The sequence below is a fragment of the Pinus tabuliformis genome, chromosome X, assembly GCF_031772625.1.
Source record: "Pinus tabuliformis cultivar Carrire ecotype Pingquan chromosome X, CPIR1, whole genome shotgun sequence".
Classification (NCBI taxonomy): Eukaryota; Viridiplantae; Streptophyta; class Pinopsida; order Pinales; family Pinaceae; genus Pinus; species Pinus tabuliformis.
In genome coordinates, this window is record NC_142308.1 from 1,494,329,428 (window position 1) to 1,494,350,691 (window position 21,264).

The following is a 21,264-nucleotide window of genomic DNA, read 5'->3' on the forward strand; positions in this document are numbered from 1 at the left end:
TCCATCGATCTGACCCCAGGTGCGCCGCTACCCAATGGACCAATTTATCGGCGCTCCGTTCTGGAGAACAATGAAATCAAGAGGCAGATTCAGGAGCTCCTGCAGAAAGGTCACATCCGTCCGAGTTCATCGCCCTGTGGGAGCCCGATAGTGTTGGTACAGAAGAAGGATGGGACGTGGAGACTCTGTATTGACTATCGGGCGCTGAACAAGATCACTGTCCGTAATAGGTACCCGATCCCGCGGATTGATGACCTCCTAGACCAACTAAAGGGGGCGAAATATTTCAGCAAGATCGATCTGAAGTCAGGATATCACCAGGTACCAATCGAACCCTCAGATGTGTGGAAGACTGCCTTCAAATCCAAGGAGGGCCTCTTCGAATGGTTGGTCATGCCTTTCGGATTGACGAATGCTCCTGCAACCTTTATGAGGCTAATGGATGACATCTTGCGGCCATTCACCAACTCCTTTGTAGTAGTATACTTGGATGACATTCTGATCTTCAGCCAGAGTTGGGAAGAGCACCTCCACCACATCCGACAGGTTCTCCAAACACTGCGGCAACACAAGCTATGTGCCAATTTGGAGAAATGCACTTTTGGCATGACCCAGGTTCAGTATCTGGGATACATCATTGATGAACAGGGGGTGCATGTCGATCCAGCCAAGGTCCAAGTCATTCGGGATTGGCCCTCTCCAACCACTCTAACAGAGCTCCGCAGCTTTCTAGGTCTTGCCAACTTCTACCGCAGGTTTGTGTTGGGGTTTTCTCATATTTCTTGGCCCTTGAGTCAAGTCACCAAGGGCGGGGCGAAAGCAAAATTCTTTTGGTCTGAATCTCAACAGAAGGCATTCAGGGAGTTGAAGGATCGCCTCTGCACGGCACCAGTGCTCGCGTTACCAGATTTACAACAACCATTTGAGGTCGAGACAGATGCCTCTGACTATGCTATTGGGGCAGTCCTTACTCAACATGGACATCCAGTGGCATATCACAGTGAAACACTTTCAGACACAGTCCGGAAGTACCCCACTTATGATAAAGAGATGTATTCCATTGTACAGGCCTGCCGACAATGGAAGCATTACATTTTGGGGAAGGAAACGGTCATCCACACAGACCACCGACCTCTGCAGTTCATACAGACCCAAGGGAAATTGCAGAATGATCGCCATCAGAAGTGGTCTACATACCTGCAACAGTTTCACTTGAATATCAAGTATAAAAAGGGCAGCACCAATAATGTTGCAGATTGCCTCAGTCGACCACCGATCATGGCGCTAACCACCGTGCTCAACTCTTGTGGGCACGAGACTTCTGATTGGCCACTTCTCTACAAAAGCGACCCAGAATTCGGCCACACATACCAGACACTCTTGGAGGGTCGGCAGGTTGCAGATTTTCACCTCCAGGATGCCCTATTATGCCACCTCGGTCACCTTTGTGTTCCTTCAAGCGAGCGTGCCAAGATGATTTGGGAAGCACACTACAGTCGGGCTGCTGGGCATTTCGGGGTCGAGAAAACAGTGGCAGTACTGCAAAATTATTTCTATTGGCCGAATCTTCGACAGGATGTTGGGAAGTACATCCGATCATGTACTGCCTGTGCCATTGCCAAACCGACCATTAAGAAGCAAGGCCTCTATACCCCGTTGCCTACCCCTAGTCGACCTTGGGAATCCATCTCCATGGATTACATGTCAGGCCTTCCTTCCACTAAGCATGGAAATGACTGTGTTTTTGTGGTCGTCGACAGGTTCTCAAAGATGGCCATTATGATGGCCTGCAAGAAGAATATCACAGCAGAAGCCACTGCTAAACTCTTCTTTGAACGAGTGTGGGTGCACTTTGGGATCCCACAGTCTATCATCTCAGATCGGGACAGTCGGTTTCTCAGCACATTTTGGTCCAGTCTCTGGTCAATGCTGGACACCAAACTCACGAAGTCCACAGCCTTCCATCCTCAAACTGATGGCCAGACAGAGGTTGTCAACAGGATGATTGTGCACATTCTGCGCATGTATAACTCAAAGCATCCACGCACATGGGACGAGAGCCTCCCCTATGTTCAGCACAGCTACAACCGAGCTCTTCACAGCTCCACTGGCCATAGCCCTTTTCAGGTGGGTTTGGGATTCCAGCCACTATGCCCCATTGATGTGGCCATGCCACTTGCAGCTACTCACATGAATTCAGCTCATGTCCAGTCCGAAACAGATAAGGCCACCAGCTTCATTGAGCGCATCCAACATATTCGCCAGCAGGTCCATGACATTCTTGAGAAATCAAATGCCAAGTACAAGCAGCGACATGATCAACACCGGGTGCCACACAAGTTTCAGGTGGGCGACAAAGTCTGGTTGCATTTGCAAAAGGAACGCCTTACTGGAGCCTATCGGAAATTGAGACCACTCCGATATGGTCCTTACACCATTACTAAGGCTATGGGAGACAATGCATTTGAGCTCAGCATTCCCCCATTCCTTGGCCTGCACCCAGTGTTCAATGTGGACCGCCTTCGGCCATACTTTCCACCATTGCTAGACACATCCGACATTGCAGAACAGCTCAAACCCACAGAATTAAATCCAGATTGCATGGAACAAGCTGCAACTGATCGGATCATGGACACACAGATCAAGAACACTCGCCAACAGAATATCCAACTGTATCGAGTTGTCAAAGCAGGCCAACTCCTTCAGCAGGGCAAGTGGCTCACCAGGGAACAAGTTCAGCAGAAGTTTCCTCATCTCATGGAGGAGCTCAACGCAATGGGGACCATTGCTTCCTAAGGGGGGAGGAATGATCCAGGTGGATATTGGTGGCCACCTGCCAAGTCCACCTGGACCCCCACCATTGTCTTTCTCAGCATTTTCAGTTTCCTTAATTGTAGCACAACTTACTATTTTTAGCAGTTTTTCGGGTCCTGAACTTCCGGAGCCGTTTTGAGGCCCTAAACGACGTTTTTTGGGGAATCCGGGGCAACATGGGTCCATGGAATGATGATGTTGCCCGTTCCAACAATGATAGTGCTCGGATAGATCTTTCTAATGAGCTATTGTACGCGTCAAACGGAGATCATATGCCAAAGTTACGACCCCGGGAAGTTGATGTACCAATTTACCCCAAACGGGGCCCACAGTTTGGCGTTTCATCTCCTAGGGTTAGGTTTTGGAATGTTAAGGGTTTTCCATTGTTTCTCAACAATAAATAGGCCTTCGAGCCTCATTGTAACACAGTTCAGAGGCATGTAGCCATCACATCTCTTCTCAGAGATAAGCTACCATCGCCCTAGCTAGTTTATTTCCATTTCTGGTTGTAAGCATATTTCAGTATTTTCCATTAATGAAATGAAGTATTATTTCCGCTGCATCTTTGTGTATATGGTTATCTCTGTAATTTGTTGCGTTCCTGTTTAAATCCGGATCAGTGGTATCAGAGCGGTCTGCTTTTTCTCTGTTTTTCTTTGCATGTCCCCAACAAGGTCGGGATATAAGGAGTTAGGGCTTGAACTGGTTGAACCTTTGCAAGACCAGCCTCGCAAATCCCGACGGCCTCCCATGGCGGACGAGAAGAAAGACGAGGGGGCAGGAGATCCCATCAAAATCTTGCTCGAAGAAGCCCTCGAGCGACAACGGAACGCGATGATGGACAGCTTTGCCCAGATCCTTCAGCGGCTACCCAGAAGCGGCGCATCGGCTTCCAGCAGCTACTCTGGAAACGCCACACCCTTTAAGGTACAAGTTAATTTTGAAATCCCCATATTCGAGGGTCAGATAGACGCCGATGCCGTAGATAAATGGTTAAATCTGCTAGAGGGTTATTTTTCTGTTCATGAATTTTCGAGTCGGGAAAAGATTGTTTTTGCTCTTCTCAAAGCAGCCCCCCACGTCAAGGACTGGTGGGAAACCTACTGCGAGCAGAAGGATGAAAGTACTGGCTCACTATTTTCAGCCGCACCCACCTGGGATTCGTTCCGGGATGCCATCAAGGAGCAGTACTACCCTGTCGGAAGCTATGAGGATGAATACATAAAGTGGACCACGCTGCGGCAGGGAAGGGACCAAGACGTGCCGGAGTTCACCAATCTTTTCCATACCCTTCGCACAAAGTTGGGTATCAAGGATTCGGAGCAACATTTGATACTCAAATACCGTGGCTGCCTGCACAAGTACATCCAGGAAGAAATACAATTCCTAAACATCCCCTCGCTCGGCGCAGCATACCGATATGCCGTCAAGGTCGAGCAGAAGTTTAAACAAAAGAAGCGAGACTTTGGATCTGCGAATCCAAAGCAGGGGAAAGGTGCCCCTAAACCACAGAACAAAGGACAAAGCCAAGGCGGGACAGCCCAAGACAACCAGCCGAAGCTGCAAGCAAAGAACAACGCCGCGAAGCCGAGAAAGGACACTGGAAAATGGTGCGAGTTCCATAAGAGCTCCACTCACAACACAAGTGAGTGTCGGGCCAAGCAGTCACTGGTGGCTGAGCTAAAGGTTTCAGAATCAGATGCATGTTCCGACTCTGAGTCAGAACCCGATAAGGGGTATGAAAAAGGGAAGCAGATCATTGATGCGGATCCCAGCGCCACTGTTGCTACCGCAAAGATCCAGAAAAATGAACCCGAAGATCCAGAGGAGGAGGAGCGTCTCTTCCACTCCCAGATGTGGGTAAAGGGCTCCCCGATACAGTTCATTGTTGATAGCGGGAGTCAAAAGAACCTCATTTCGGCAGAGGTCGTGAAGCGGTTGGGCTTACCGACCACAGCACATCCACAACCATACACCATTGGGTGGCTTCACCAAGGACGAGATCTTCGCGTGAGCCAGCAGTGTCGCCTTCCATACAACATCAAGCCCTTCACGGATGAGGTATTGTGTGACATTGCTCCCCTTGAAGTTTGTGATGTATTACTAGGACAACCATACTTGTGGAAGCGACATGCTGTGTATGAATCAAGGCCCCGTGCTGTTATTATTACATTGGGAAATAAGTTGTTCAGGATACCAGAGGTAGCACCACCTGCCGCCATCTCTTTGATTACTGCAAAACAATGCAGTAAGATCATTTCCAAAACCAGGAAATTTGTTTTCCTGATGATACGCCCTCAAGGAAAGAAGAAGACAGTGGCCGCGGCCTCCAAACGGGGTCCCTCTGCACGACAACTACAGATGGACAAGATTGTGGAGGAGTACGAGGACATCTTCACCTCCCCGGCAGGGGTTCCTCTGCACTGTCAAGTCAAGCACTCCATCGATCTGACCCCAGGTGCGCCGCTACCCAATGGACCAATTTATCGGCGCTCCGTTCTGGAGAACAATGAAATCAAGAGGCAGATTCAGGAGCTCCTGCAGAAAGGTCACATCCGTCCGAGTTCATCGCCCTGTGGGAGCCCGATCGTGTTGGTACAGAAGAAGGATGGGACGTGGAGACTCTGTATTGACTATCGGGCGCTGAACAAGATCACTGTCCGTAATAGGTACCCGATCCCGCGGATTGATGACCTCCTAGACCAACTAAAGGGGGCGAAATATTTCAGCAAGATCGATCTGAAGTCAGGATATCACCAGGTACCAATCGAACCCTCAGATGTGTGGAAGACTGCCTTCAAATCCAAGGAGGGCCTCTTCGAATGGTTGGTCATGCCTTTCGGATTGACGAATGCTCCTGCAACCTTTATGAGGCTAATGGATGACATCTTGCGGCCATTCACCAACTCCTTTGTAGTAGTATACTTGGATGACATTCTGATCTTCAGCCAGAGTTGGGAAGAGCACCTCCACCACATCCGACAGGTTCTCCAAACACTGCGGCAACACAAGCTATGTGCCAATTTGGAGAAATGCACTTTTGGCATGACCCAGGTTCAGTATCTGGGATACATCATTGATGAACAGGGGGTGCATGTCGATCCAGCCAAGGTCCAAGTCATTCGGGATTGGCCCTCTCCAACCACTCTAACAGAGCTCCGCAGCTTTCTAGGTCTTGCCAACTTCTACCGCAGGTTTGTGTTGGGGTTTTCTCATATTTCTTGGCCCTTGAGTCAAGTCACCAAGGGCGGGGCGAAAGCAAAATTCTTTTGGTCTGAATCTCAACAGAAGGCATTCAGGGAGTTGAAGGATCGCCTCTGCACGGCACCAGTGCTCGCGTTACCAGATTTACAACAACCATTTGAGGTCGAGACAGATGCCTCTGACTATGCTATTGGGGCAGTCCTTACTCAACATGGACATCCAGTGGCATATCACAGTGAAACACTTTCAGACACAGTCCGGAAGTACCCCACTTATGATAAAGAGATGTATTCCATTGTACAGGCCTGCCGACAATGGAAGCATTACATTTTGGGGAAGGAAACGGTCATCCACACAGACCACCGACCTCTGCAGTTCATACAGACCCAAGGGAAATTGCAGAATGATCGCCATCAGAAGTGGTCTACATACCTGCAACAGTTTCACTTGAATATCAAGTATAAAAAGGGCAGCACCAATAATGTTGCAGATTGCCTCAGTCGACCACCGATCATGGCGCTAACCACCGTGCTCAACTCTTGTGGGCACGAGACTTCTGATTGGCCACTTCTCTACAAAAGCGACCCAGAATTCGGCCACACATACCAGACACTCTTGGAGGGTCGGCATGTTGCAGATTTTCACCTCCAGGATGCCCTATTATGCCACCTCGGTCACCTTTGTGTTCCTTCAAGCGAGCGTGCCAAGATGATTTGGGAAGCACACTACAGTCGGGCTGCTGGGCATTTCGGGGTCGAGAAAACAGTGGCAGTACTGCAAAATTATTTCTATTGGCCGAATCTTCGACAGGATGTTGGGAAGTACATCCGATCATGTACTGCCTGTGCCATTGCCAAACCGACCATTAAGAAGCAAGGCCTCTATACCCCGTTGCCTACCCCTAGTCGACCTTGGGAATCCATCTCCATGGATTACATGTCAGGCCTTCCTTCCACTAAGCATGGAAATGACTGTGTTTTTGTGGTCGTCGACAGGTTCTCAAAGATGGCCATTATGATGGCCTGCAAGAAGAATATCACAGCAGAAGCCACTGCTAAACTCTTCTTTGAACGAGTGTGGGTGCACTTTGGGATCCCACAGTCTATCATCTCAGATCGGGACAGTCGGTTTCTCAGCACATTTTGGTCCAGTCTCTGGTCAATGCTGGACACCAAACTCACGAAGTCCACAGCCTTCCATCCTCAAACTGATGGCCAGACAGAGGTTGTCAATAGGATGATTGTGCACATTCTGCGCATGTATAACTCAAAGCATCCACGCACATGGGACGAGAGCCTCCCCTATGTTCAGCACAGCTACAACCGAGCTCTTCACAGCTCCACTGGCCATAGCCCTTTTCAGGTGGGTTTGGGATTCCAGCCACTATGCCCCATTGATGTGGCCATGCCACTTGCAGCTACTCACATGAATTCAGCTCATGTCCAGTCCGAAACAGATAAGGCCACCAGCTTCATTGAGCGCATCCAACATATTCGCCAGCAGGTCCATGACATTCTTGAGAAATCAAATGCCAAGTACAAGCAGCGACATGATCAACATCGGGTGCCACACAAGTTTCAGGTGGGCGACAAAGTCTGGTTGCATTTGCAAAAGGAACGCCTTACTGGAGCCTATCGGAAATTGAGACCACTCCGATATGGTCCTTACACCATTACTAAGGCTATGGGAGACAATGCATTTGAGCTCAGCATTCCCCCATTCCTTGGCCTGCACCCAGTGTTCAATGTGGACCGCCTTCGGCCATACTTTCCACCATTGCTAGACACATCCGACATTGCAGAACAGCTCAAACCCACAGAATTAAATCCAGATTGCATGGAACAAGCTGCAACTGATCGGATCATGGACACACAGATCAAGAACACTCGCCAACAGAATATCCAACTGTATCGAGTTGTCAAAGCAGGCCAACTCCTTCAGCAGGGCAAGTGGCTCACCAGGGAACAAGTTCAGCAGAAGTTTCCTCATCTCATGGAGGAGCTCAACGCAATGGGGACCATTGCTTCCTAAGGGGGGAGGAATGATCCAGGTGGATATTGGTGGCCACCTGCCAAGTCCACCTGGACCCCCACCATTGTCTTTCTCAGCATTTTCAGTTTCCTTAATTGTAGCACAACTTACTATTTTTAGCAGTTTTTCGGGTCCTGAACTTCCGGAGCCGTTTTGAGGCCCTAAACGACGTTTTTTGGGGAATCCGGGGCAACATGGGTCCATGGAATGGACCGATGTTGCCCGTTCCAACAATGATAGTGCTCGGATAGATCTTTCTAATGAGCTATTGTACGCGTCAAACGGAGATCATATGCCAAAGTTACGACCCCGGGAAGTTGATGTACCAATTTACCCCAAACGGGGCCCACAGTTTGGCGTTTCATCTCCTAGGGTTAGGTTTTGGAATGTTAAGGGTTTTCCATTGTTTCTCAACAATAAATAGGCCTTCGAGCCTCATTGTAACACAGTTCAGAGGCATGTAGCCATCACATCTCTTCTCAGAGATAAGCTACCATCGCCCTAGCTGTTTATTTCCATTTCTGGTTGTAAGCATATTTCAGTATTTTCCATTAATGAAATGAAGTATTATTTCCGCTGCATCTTTGTGTATATGGTTATCTCTGTAATTTGTTGCGTTCCTGTTTAAATCCGGATCAGTGGTATCAGAGCGGTCTGCTTTTTCTCTGTTTTTCTTTGCATGTCCCCAACAAGGTCGGGATATAAGGAGTTAGGGCTTGAACTGGTTGAACCTTTGCAAGACCAGCCTCGCAAATCCCGACGGCCTCCCATGGCGGACGAGAAGAAAGACGAGGGGGCAGGAGATCCCATCAAAATCTTGCTCGAAGAAGCCCTCGAGCGACAACGGAACGCGATGATGGACAGCTTTGCCCAGATCCTTCAGCGGCTACCCAGAAGCAACGCATCGGCTTCCAGCAGCTACTCTGGAAACGCCACACCCTTTAAGGTACAAGTTAATTTTGAAATCCCCATATTCGAGGGTCAGATAGACGCAGATGCCGTAGATAAATGGTTAAATCTGCTAGAGGGTTATTTTTCTGTTCATGAATTTTCGAGTCGGGAAAAGATTGTTTTTGCTCTTCTCAAAGCAGCCCCCCACGTCAAGGACTGGTGGGAAACCTACTGCGAGCAGAAGGATGAAAGTACTGGCTCACTATTTTCAGCCGCACCCACCTGGGATTCGTTCCGGGATGCCATCAAGGAGCAGTACTACCCTGTCGGAAGCTATGAGGATGAATACATAAAGTGGACCACGCTGCGGCAGGGAAGGGACCAAGACGTGCCGGAGTTCACCAATCTTTTCCATACCCTTCGCACAAAGTTGGGTATCAAGGATTCGGAGCAACATTTGATACTCAAATACCGTGGCTGCCTGCACAAGTACATCCAGGAAGAAATACAATTCCTAAACATCCCCTCGCTCGGCGCAGCATACCGATATGCCGTCAAGGTCGAGCAGAAGTTTAAACAAAAGAAGCGAGACTTTGGATCTGCGAATCCAAAGCAGGGGAAAGGTGCCCCTAAACCACAGAACAAAGGACAAAGCCAAGGCGGGACAGCCCAAGACAACCAGCCGAAGCTGCAAGCAAAGAACAGCGCCGCGAAGCCGAGAAAGGACACTGGAAAATGGTGCGAGTTCCATAAGAGCTCCACTCACAACACAAGTGAGTGTCGGGCCAAGCAGTCACTGGTGGCTGAGCTAAAGGTTTCAGAATCAGATGCATGTTTCGACTCTGAGTCAGAACCCGATAAGGGGTATGAAAAAGGGAAGCAGATCATTGATGCGGATCCCAGCGCCACTGTTGCTACCGCAAAGATCCAGAAAAATGAACCCGAAGATCCAGAGGAGGAGGAGCGTCTCTTCCACTCCCAGATGTGGGTAAAGGGCTCCCCGATACAGTTCATTGTTGATAGCGGGAGTCAAAAGAACCTCATTTCGGCAGAGGTCGTGAAGCGGTTGGGCTTACCGACCACAGCACATCCACAACCATACACCATTGGGTGGCTTCACCAAGGACGAGATCTTCGCGTGAGCCAGCAGTGTCGCCTTCCATACAACATCAAGCCCTTCACGGATGAGGTATTGTGTGACATTGCTCCCCTTGAAGTTTGTGATGTATTACTAGGACAACCATACTTGTGGAAGCGACATGCTGTGTATGAATCAAGGCCCCGTGCTGTTATTATTACATTGGGAAATAAGTTGTTCAGGATACCAGAGGTAGCACCACCTGCCGCCATCTCTTTGATTACTGCAAAACAATGCAGTAAGATCATTTCCAAAACCAGGAAATTTGTTTTCCTGATGATACGCCCTCAAGGAAAGAAGAAGACAGTGGCCGCGGCCTCCAAACGGGGTCCCTCTGCACGACAACTACAGATGGACAAGATTGTGGAGGAGTACGAGGACATCTTCACCTCCCCGGCAGGGGTTCCTCTGCACTGTCAAGTCAAGCACTCCATCGATCTGACCCCAGGTGCGCCGCTACCCAATGGACCAATTTATCGGCGCTCCGTTCTGGAGAACAATGAAATCAAGAGGCAGATTCAGGAGCTCCTGCAGAAAGGTCACATCCGTCCGAGTTCATCGCCCTGTGGGAGCCCGATCGTGTTGGTACAGAAGAAGGATGGGACGTGGAGACTCTGTATTGACTATCGGGCGCTGAACAAGATCACTGTCCGTAATAGGTACCCGATCCCGCGGATTGATGACCTCCTAGACCAACTAAAGGGGGCGAAATATTTCAGCAAGATCGATCTGAAGTCAGGATATCACCAGGTACCAATCGAACCCTCCGATGTGTGGAAGACTGCCTTCAAATCCAAGGAGGGCCTCTTCGAATGGTTGGTCATGCCTTTCGGATTGACGAATGCTCCTGCAACCTTTATGAGGCTAATGGATGACATCTTGCGGCCATTCACCAACTCCTTTGTAGTAGTATACTTGGATGACATTCTGATCTTCAGCCAGAGTTGGGAAGAGCACCTCCACCACATCCGACAGGTTCTCCAAACACTGCGGCAACACAAGCTATGTGCCAATTTGGAGAAATGCACTTTTGGCATGACCCAGGTTCAGTATCTGGGATACATCATTGATGAACAGGGGGTGCATGTCGATCCAGCCAAGATCCAAGTCATTCGGGATTGGCCCTCTCCAACCACTCTAACAGAGCTCCGCAGCTTTCTAGGTCTTGCCAACTTCTACCGCAGGTTTGTGTTGGGGTTTTCTCATATTTCTTGGCCCTTGAGTCAAGTCACCAAGGGCGGGGCGAAAGCAAAATTCTTTTGGTCTGAATCTCAACAGAAGGCATTCAGGGAGTTGAAGGATCGCCTCTGCACGGCACCAGTGCTCGCGTTACCAGATTTACAACAACCATTTGAGGTCGAGACAGATGCCTCTGACTATGCTATTGGGGCAGTCCTTACTCAACATGGACATCCAGTGGCATATCACAGTGAAACACTTTCAGACACAGTCCGGAAGTACCCCACTTATGATAAAGAGATGTATTCCATTGTACAGGCCTGCCGACAATGGAAGCATTACATTTTGGGGAAGGAAACGGTCATCCACACAGACCACCGACCTCTGCAATTCATACAGACCCAAGGGAAATTGCAGAATGATCGCCATCAGAAGTGGTCTACATACCTGCAACAGTTTCACTTGAATATCAAGTATAAAAAGGGCAGCACCAATAATGTTGCAGATTGCCTCAGTCGACCACCGATCATGGCGCTAACCACCGTGCTCAACTCTTGTGGGCACGAGACTTCTGATTGGCCACTTCTCTACAAAAGCGACCCAGAATTCGGCCACACATACCAGACACTCTTGGAGGGTCGGCGTGTTGCAGATTTTCACCTCCAGGATGCCCTATTATGCCACCTCGGTCACCTCTGTGTTCCTTCAAGCGAGCGTGCCAAGATGATTTGGGAAGCACACTACAGTCGGGTTGCTGGGCATTTCGGGGTCGAGAAAACAGTGGCAGTACTGCAAAATTATTTCTATTGGCCGAATCTTCGACAGGATGTTGGGAAGTACATCCGATCATGTACTGCCTGTGCCATTGCCAAACCGACCATTAAGAAGCACGGCCTCTATACCCCGTTGCCTACCCCTAGTCGACCTTGGGAATCCATCTCCATGGATTACATGTCAGGCCTTCCTTCCACTAAGCATGGAAATGACTGTGTTTTTGTGGTCGTCGACAGGTTCTCGAAGATGGCCATTATGATGGCCTGCAAGAAGAATATCACAGCAGAAGCCACTGCTAAACTCTTCTTTGAACGAGTGTGGGTGCACTTTGGGATCCCACAGTCTATCATCTCAGATCGGGACAGTCGGTTTCTCAGCACATTTTGGTCCAGTCTCTGGTCAATGCTGGACACCAAACTCACGAAGTCCACAGCCTTCCATCCTCAAACTGATGGCCAGACAGAGGTTGTCAACAGGATGATTGTGCACATTTTGCGCATGTATAACTCAAAGCATCCACGCACATGGGACGAGAGCCTCCCCTATGTTCAGCACAGCTACAACCGAGCTCTTCACAGCTCCACTGGCCATAGCCCTTTTCAGGTGGGTTTTTGATTCCATCCACTATGCCCCATTGATGTGGCCATGCCCCTTGCAGCTACTCACATGAATTCATCTCATGTCCAGTCCGAAACAGATAAGGCCACCAGCTTCATTGAGCGCATCCAACATATTCGCCAGCAGGTCCATGACATTCTTGAGAAATCAAATGCCAAGTACAAGCAGCGACATGATCAACACCGGGTGCCACACAAGTTTCAGGTGGGCGACAAAGTCTGGTTGCATTTGCAAAATGAACGCCTTACTGGAGCCTATTGGAAATTGAGACCACTCCGATATGGTCCTTACACCATTACTAAGGTTGTGGGAGACAATGCATTTGAGCTCAGCATTCCCCCATTCCTTGGCCTGCACCCAGTGTTCAATGTGGACCGCCTTCGGCCATACTTTCCACCATTGCTAGACACATCCGACATTGCATAACAGCTCAAACCCACAGAATTAAATCCAGATTGCATGGAACAAGCTGCAACTGATCGGATCATGGACACACAGATCAAGAACACTCGCCAACAGAATATCCAACTGTATCGAGTTGTCAAAGCAGGCCAACTCCTTCAGCAGGGCAAGTGGCTCACCAGGGAACAAGTTCAGCAGAAGTTTCCTCATCTCATGGAGGAGCTCAACGCAATGGGGACCATTGCTTCCTAAGGGGGGATGAATGATCCAGGTGGATATTGGTGGCCACCTGCCAAGTCCACCTGGACCCCCACCATTGTCTTTCTCAGCATTTTCAGTTTCCTTAATTGTAGCACAACTTACTATTTTTAGCAGTTTTTCGGGTCCTGAACTTCCGGAGCCGTTTTGAGGCCCTAAACGACGTTTTTTGGGGAATCAAGGGGCAACATGTTGATGGACCGATGTTGCCTGTTCCAACAATGATAGTGCTCGGATAGATCTTTCTAATGAGCTATTGTACGCGTCAAACGGAGATCATATGCCAAAGTTACGACCCCGGGAAGTTGATGTACCAATTTACCCCCAAACAGGGCCCACAGTTTGGCGTTTCATCTCCTAGGGTTAGGTTTTGGAATGTTAAGGGTTTTCCATTGTTTCTCAACAATAAATAGGCCTTCGAGCCTCATTGTAACACAGTTCAGAGGCATGTAGCCATCACATCTCTTCTCAGAGATAAGCTACCATCGCCCTAGCTGTTTTATTTCCATTTCTGGTTGTAAACATATTTCAATATTTTTCCATTAATGAAATGAAGTATTATTTCCGCTGCATCTTTGTGTATATGGCTATCTCTGTAATTTGTTTGCTTCCTGTTTAAATCCGGATCACCCGTGCAACACCCACGATCATTCTGTTCTTCCGCTCAGCAACCCCGTTCTGTTGTGGGTTATGGGGAGCTATGAGCTCTCTTCGAATCCCTTCTGCCTTGTAGAAATGCTTGAACTCATTAGAGATGTATTCACCACCATTATCGCTCCTAAGAGCCTTCACCTTCTTCCCCGTTTCCTTCTCGACCAGTGCTTTGAATTCACAGAACTTTGAATATGTCTCACTCTTCTTCTGCATGAAGAATATCCAACATTTACGAGAGAAATCATCAACAAAAATCACATAATACCTGTGTTTTGCTGTCGAAGCAACTGAGAAAGGTCCACACACATCTATGTGAATTCTCTCAAGGATCATCGTGGCACGACTATCCTTCTCGTGAAAGGTGGCTTTCACAAACTTTCCCAAAGTACACCCCTTGCACTGATCTGACTGTGCAAGAGTGCCTTTAGGAAGCCCTGTAATGATCTGCTGCAGTATCTTCAAGGCTCCATGGTGAAGGTAACCCAATCTCCTGTGCCACATCTCGCCATCATCCCGGCTCATCAATCCTTCTGCCTTGCATGCCATTGTTGCGCATCCATCTACATGCAACTGATAAAGGTTCCTCATTCAAACCCCTATCTTCCGGGTTTCTCCAGTTGTCTTTCTGCGCAGGAAAGCCTTTCCCTCGCTTAAAACAACATCATATCCCTTATCTTCTAACATCGCCACAGAGATAAGATTCTTCTTCAATCCTGGAACATGCATGAATTCCTTCAATACGAAGGTTTTACTAGACTCCCTCTCAAAGGAAATGGTACCGATACCGGTCGCACTGTATCTACCATCATCGCCCATCTCGATGTGCACTCCAAGATCTTTGTCCTCCATATCAGAAAACAAATCTCGATCTCCCGTCATGTGAAAAGACGCACCATTGTCCAAGAACCACACCAATCCCATCACACTTGAAACCAAGCATGCGATCAATGAAAAATAAAGCTCAAACTGCGAGGCAAGAGCCTCCCCTGCTGCAGATCCAGCAGCTTGCTTGTTCTTCTACTTCTGTAGACAATTAGTGGCATAGTGTCTGTGCTGGTGACAGTGAAAACACTTCACCTTGGACATGTCCTGCTTCTTTCCTTTCACACCAGACTGAGAAGCTTTCTTGCTCTTCCCCTTCTTTGCTTTGGCAGCCAAAGCACAATTTTCTTCATCAGCTCCCTTTGATGAAGATCCATCCCTGGTACTCAGCCTAATCTCCTCCTGCACAAGATCTTACCAAGGTCTTTCCTATCCTAGCAATTTCTCCTGACCATTGACAGAGTCTTGATAGGAATTCCAACTCTTCAGAAGACCAAGGAGAGCCAAGCTCACCAAGTCCTCATCATCGACAATTACCCCCACACTTCCCAGCTCATCTCGACACTGAATGAACTTTGTGAGATACTTGGGCATACTGTCACCCTTCTCACATTTGATGTTTCTGAGTTTATCCTTGAGTGCCAGCTTCCTCTGATCGCTCTTGCTTTGGAATAGATCTTTTAAAGCCTTCCACATCAAGTATGGAGAATTCTTTCCATGCAAGCTGGACACAATGTGATCCTTCATGCCCTCCAACAGAATCCTTCGACACTTTGTTGTCTTCTTTTTCCAAGCATCAACTTGAGTAGCATCAGTAGGCTTTGGGACATCAACCTCTATGAACTCCTTCAGCCCGTTATCATCCAATATTGCCTCCATCCTGTCCTTCCATGCAATATAGTTTGATCTGCCCTCAAGAGCATACTCCAATCGCAATCCGTTGAAAGACATTGCAACGTTGACACTAAGAAAACACTGTTGCAAATTCGAATTCCACCAGCTCCAAACTCAACCGCCTCAGATCTAAGATTCGTGAGAACAAAGTATTTCTCATACAAAGATTGACTATATGGGCTTTTACCGGATATCTCACCTTCCCAAGGAAGGATGAATCCAAAGGCTACCTGGCCCGATTACAGACTCTGCCTGAAGAAATAAGATGTAAACACTTCTTGAATAGTAGATCTGATGATCAACAGCTCTGATACCATGTAGAAATTTTGAATAATAAACACATATTCAACAGAGATTATCCTGATCATGCACTATTGTGGAATACATGCACAATACATAAGCTCCTCTACGTTGATCAACAATTTAGCAGCATCAAAAACAATGAAACATCAATAGCATGCACACATTAACACAGTATGTAACCCGGGGAAAGTTTACAGCTGAAAACCCCACATTATCTGTATATTAATGATTGAGAACATGTAACATTACATAGTGCAATACTCCTCTCAAGTATCCAGCACTATCTCCACCTGTTACACACAAACCAACTCAGACCCGAACAAGTCACAGGTTCAAATCTTCTCCACTGCTTTGCCTACCTCTATTGCATAAACCTGCTGAGAATCACTCACACTAGAAATCACGTGAGCATAGGCTATTCTACTGGGCAAATCAACGCAATACTCATTGGCATACTCAATACATTGCTTGTGCAAATCCTCATGCACAACTATAGTCACAACTGATAGCAATCTCAACCTCTATTACCTGTCCCTGTTGAATTGTACATGCACTGACATGCAACTGAGTTAACTGATGTATTCTTTAGTTGCTTTATGAGTTAATAATTATTTTAACAACTCATCATTAGTATATTTATAGTTAGACTAATTACAACTAGTTTAACCAAGTCAAACTGAACACAACTCCATCAACTCCACAATCAACTCCACCAAACTCACCTGCTTGAGTTCTAACTGAAGTCTTGCATGCAACAACTCAACTGACCCACAAAGAAAGCGTATTTCCTTCTGACAGCTGCATGTGCCACATCTGTAGCTCAAACTGAAGTGCTCCAAGAGGATAAGATAAAGTTTATAGTCCAAATATTATTATGAGACAATAATATTAGACTTTTCTATTTTTATCCTAGCGTCTAAAAATAGACTTTGATCACTCCTGCTGTGAACCAGAAAATAGAAGTCCATCTATTTTTCCCAACATGACCAATCATCCATAAACAACATTCTACAGCTCATAGACCATGATCCATATGTCTAAAAATAGACATAGTCTAAAAATACACTTTGCGCCATAATTTGCCTGCGGGCCCACTTAGTGAAGGTGACTCCTTTCCACTAAGCTCCATCATCTTGTTGCATTCTCAACATATCTTTCCAACATGAAAGGGACATGATGCAAGTAGAAGCACCCTCATCAATAACAGTCCGATGAATAGTCTTCCCTTTGATAACAACTTGTATAAGAAAGGCAAGTTGATGCGGGAGACAAGGAACGTGGTTTTCGAGATCAAAAGTAATCAGGTTTGAATATGTAGGATCAATCCCTCCTATGGTGGATAGTAATGCTTTCCTTTGCGATGGAAAAGTCTGGAGGAATTCAAAAGTTGACCTCACCGAAGACGCTTGAGCTTATGTTGAGAAGCTCATGCATTCAGATTATATGATGACTTCTGGAGAACACCTTTGGGAGGTGGTCGGATAATGGAATCATTACTAGGTCATTCAATATGAAGAGGACCAGAATTGGGTGGAGTGGAAGTAGAAGGCGTATTAGTGGCATCATTTTCCACAACCAGTTTGGTAGGAGTCTGATAATATTTTGATCGAGTAGCAATAGAGACAGGTGTCGTGCCACTCATAAAAAATTGAGAGCCTCCAGATGTAAAGTATTGAGGTTGATCTACCGATTGAATCTGGTGTGATGGAAAAGGTTCTTTCAACATGTCTAGTGTCCCTAGAGTGCCTTTGACAATATGACTAACCTCAGCATGACGGGGACAATCTTTGGTATAATGATCTTCGTCACATATAAAACAAAAATATTTCAGCTTGCGTTTGGATGTATCATCAGCAAACGGTTTAGGAGAATCCTATTTAGGGGTATCAGATTTAGCCTTACCTTTACCGTTTTTTTTTTCCCTTTCGAGGCTTTGTATGCTATGGTAGATTGGACAACATTCACCTCAGAATTTTTACCAAGATTTTTGGAAGTATTCGAAGGAGGAGAAGGCGTGGTAGTGAGAATAGATTTATGCTACGTAGAAGTCGGAGAAGCATTACTGGAAGATTGAGTTATTGATCCAATAATACCATGAACAAGTGGTGTCTCCGTACGCTGAGAAGATGACATATTAGTTGAAGGTCACGGGGCATCAGGTAAGAGATCATATAGCATGCCAGATTGTGAATATCCAGATACTTAGCACATGTGATGGCTTGTTCTTCAGTCACATAGCCACCCATAGCTATGTATTTGGTGATTTGATTAACGAATTACTTATTAAACCATTCGATTAAAATATCATGAGGGATATTGAACTTAATAAGATGACGCTGACGTCTCCATTCATGGATGTGATCAGAGAGGTGAGTAGCAGTCATCTGTTTCAAAGACGTTAGGAGATGGGTCCTCGTTTCATATTGAATTGGTAGTTGAAAGTGAGTGAGAAAATCCATAGCCAAGGTATTGAAATCTTGAAAGGCACCTCAAGGTAACTCGATGTACCATTTGGCAGAAACAGCTGTTACAGTGCGCTGGAAAAGACGTGTCGAATGGAATCGTCGATGCAAGAGTTGGACAAACACCATAAATGGTAGGTCATGACATGAACTTGGGGGTATTCTCCATACTTCCCTTCGAATTTTGGAAAATCACCAGGAATTTTGGTAGGAACCAGAGGCTAATACGGTGAATGGAGTATTGGGTCGTTTGTAAGCCTCGACACATTCGGTAACTCCAATGTAGCTAAAAACATAAATTGAGGATTAAAAGGCATGAAAGGCCTTTGATAAGGTCCAAATTAAGGATTCCAACCTTGTTGGTATTGATTTTTCCCCCATAGTGGCGGATTTTGAACATAGGGATTTTGATATTGCCCCCACTGGGAGGAATTTTGACCATACAAAGGTTGAGTCTGTCCCTGTTGAGGTGGGATCTGGTCAGGATAGGTTTGATATTGCCCTGACATAGGCCGTTAAGAACCATAAGTAGGATAGGTAGCCTGTGAGGAGTATTGAGCGTAAGGTTGTTGATGCAACAGTTGACCTCGTTGATGCAATAGTTGACCTTGTTGCTGCAATGGTTGTTGATAAAACCCTTGCTGCACATAAGGTCCTTGTTGCACGTAAGGTCCTTGTTGTTGATAGGTTCCTTGTGGATATTGATAGGTTCCTTGTTGTTGATATGAGCCTTGTTGCAAAGGATTACCAACTCCTAAAGGATAAGTTCCAGAAGTAGACTGAAACTGACCAGACGACCCAAATGAGGGATTAGGACTAGGTTGCATTCGGGATCCTGCCTGTTGATTGAGAGGTGGGTTTTGAGTTTGCTTTGAACCATAAAGAGTATATGACTGTTGGTAAGGTATTTAAGCTGAAAGAGGTTGCTGATGAAGAATTTGACCAGATCTAGATGGAATGGAGGTTCCACCAGGATAAGGAATACTACTAACAGTTTGATTTGCTCCTATAACGTGAGTTTGGGATCTGTCACTCACACAAGTTCCACCAGAGATAGGAGGTACGATGGAGTCTCCATTTTGTTGTAAATATAAATCCCTTTTGCAGACAAAAGTGATCTCTCTAGTCCTATGAGAGGATCTAGTAACAAATCGGAGAAACTAGTGCAAACTTTCCTAGTTTATGTTGAAAAATGCAAAGTGAGAGAGAAACCTACCTCACTATGATGCTAAGCGCTCAACCTTTGATGATGATCTCGATCCCTTAGCTTATAGGATCACTCCTCGCTATTCCTTGCATTTTAATACCTACAAGAGATATCAAAATACAACAAGAGATACAAGAGCATACATAGTATAATTCAAACATAAACTACATGACAAATCAAGGAGAATCATGCTAAATGAATAAAGATTTATACACTTATGGAAAGTAAACACCAGATGTATTTATTAATGGATAAAAAAGAGAAGCACACAATCATTGCCTTAATGTTGGAGACCTCCTTTGTAGTGGATTTCCAAGTCCAAGCCAAGACCATTCAAGCAATCCTTCTTCTTAGTTAGATGGGAAGCATTTGGGCATAGTTTTAGCATAGGAATGCATGCAAGCAATGACCAACCATTTGGGGATGGAAGGGACTTGATTTATAGGAAGTGAGAGGGAGTTAGGGATGCACAAAAGAGGGAGGAAGGTCCACATCTCAAGGAGAAGATTCCTAAAGGTAGGATGAAGGAATCAAAATGGTAGAGCTCGACCATATCTCTATCCAACAACATCCAGCTCGTTGTTCTCAAAGATTCTAGTAGGCGAAGATTCTCCTCCAATTTAGGAAAGACTACCAAAAGAGATTCAGCGCGAGTTTTCACATCAAAATCCACGTTGGCAATGCTAGGTCAACATGCTGCAACAAGCCATCAGCACGGGCCAACAGTGGTGCAAAGTGTGATGATCCTGAAAACTAAGGTTTCAGGCAAGTTTCTCCATAATTCTCTCAGGGAAGCTCTTCTTCTATTCTTTAAGGATGTTTCTGTATGTGTTTCATTGTGAGTACACTTCGACAGTTTTTGTCATTTTGACGCTTCAGTGTATGGGATGGGAAGTGTGACAAAATATTGTGTAACATTAGGTCACACCTTTTAGTTCTTTTTATCGTTCATTAAATTACAACTATAATTTTTTATCATTAAAATAATATATGAAGCAAAAGCTTTTCCAAAACCTTTGATCCAAAAGTTTTCGAATTGTAGACCTCTTATGAGAGGTGAGAAATATAGGCAAAACAAAAAAATCCATTCACATTTTGTCTGCATGGCTCCAAACAACACAAAAAATAAAATTCTTTACATGAACCCTCTTGGTGGGTCTTAGCCTACCCAAAGGCTGTACTCATGATACATCAATATTCAATATAGATATTAAAACTTTGTTGCTTGGACAGTGCAGACATTTTGGATACTCAATTAAAGAATTGATGAATGATTTTACCTGACCAACGCATGTCCCAAAACCAACCCTTTGCATGTTCTTTCCAAATGTGAAGAATGGACAATTGCAATTACAAAGAAATTATATCAAGATGGTGCTTTCAAATGGAAAGTTGCTCAAGTCATGAATAACAAGTCTCAATGATGTGTTCAATTATGCATCTCAGCATCTTGAACCTTCCACAACTACTTTTCCTTCCAGCCCCTCAATTAAATGAGATTTTTGCAAAACATAAATGGCTTACTCAGATACTAGACAAAATCCTGGTGAAAATTAAAGATATTTATGAATAAAGAACCACACAAACTTGTGTAAAATGATTTCAATTTGACA

At 46.1% G+C, this 21,264-nt stretch overlaps 1 pseudogene; it reads right to left on the bottom strand.

The window, feature by feature from the left end:
• Window positions 1–20,988, bottom strand: part of LOC149145680 (uncharacterized) — a 59,361-nt pseudogene extending 38,373 nt beyond the window's left edge.
• Between the last annotated feature and the right edge of the window lie 276 nt (window positions 20,989–21,264).